Raw genomic sequence first — 992 nt, forward strand, 5'->3', positions numbered from 1 at the left:
ACAGAGAGAGAGAGAGAGAGAGAGAGAGAGAGAGAGAGAGAGAGAATGAAAGAGAAGATCTTTAGGAGCTCTCACAACACAAGCTTAGATTGAGTGCATACGTGGCAATTATATTTTCTCTCACCTCACAGGCTCTCTGTCACGTCATCATGTATGTATGTATGTATGTGTACTCTCTCATGCACCATCGTCATCTCATATCATATCACATGACATTGTTTCAAGTGTTATTATCGCTACTACTACTACTACTACTACTACTAAATACTAGTTTAATTACTATATTTCTTCATGTGTAACACCATATGTTGATTTCTCTGATACTTTAATAATTTTACATTTAAATAATATTTTTACTTTTATAAAATATAATTATCACTTCCATAATATTATATATATAACCTAGTCTATAAATATAATATTAAAAAATCGGTATATAAATTTGAGAATAAAATGATATAAAAAATTAAAATGACCTCTAATATTATACCAATGTTTTAAAAGGCTAAAATAGATAAGTTTACATATATGCCTTAAAGTAAATTTATACTATAGTTTTTTAATATAAATCAAATCAATTGAATTCAATTTACCATATATGTTATATCAATAATAAATGATTTATTATTTTTACAATATATACATATAAATCGAATTTAGTTAATTTGATTTAGTATTAATATAGATTTTTTTTTGGTGACTTGGTATTAATATAGATTATTAACATTTATTACTTTTAAATTAATTGTTATTAATTTTAAAATATAAATGTCAACAAAAAAATAATCTTATTTAAATTCAAATAAAATATCAAAAAATAAAAACAAATAACAATAGAAATCTAACTTTATGTTTTAGTTTAAATTTTAGAAAGTCTACATTTTTATAACTTATGAATGTAAAAACGAACATTAAACTATTTTTAAAAATTCATTAAAAATATTACTTGATTTATTAGCATCTTAAAAATTATTATCGTAACTTTTGATGTT

This window comes from Arachis duranensis, chromosome 9, assembly GCF_000817695.3.
Source record: "Arachis duranensis cultivar V14167 chromosome 9, aradu.V14167.gnm2.J7QH, whole genome shotgun sequence".
Taxonomy (NCBI): domain Eukaryota; kingdom Viridiplantae; phylum Streptophyta; class Magnoliopsida; order Fabales; family Fabaceae; genus Arachis; species Arachis duranensis.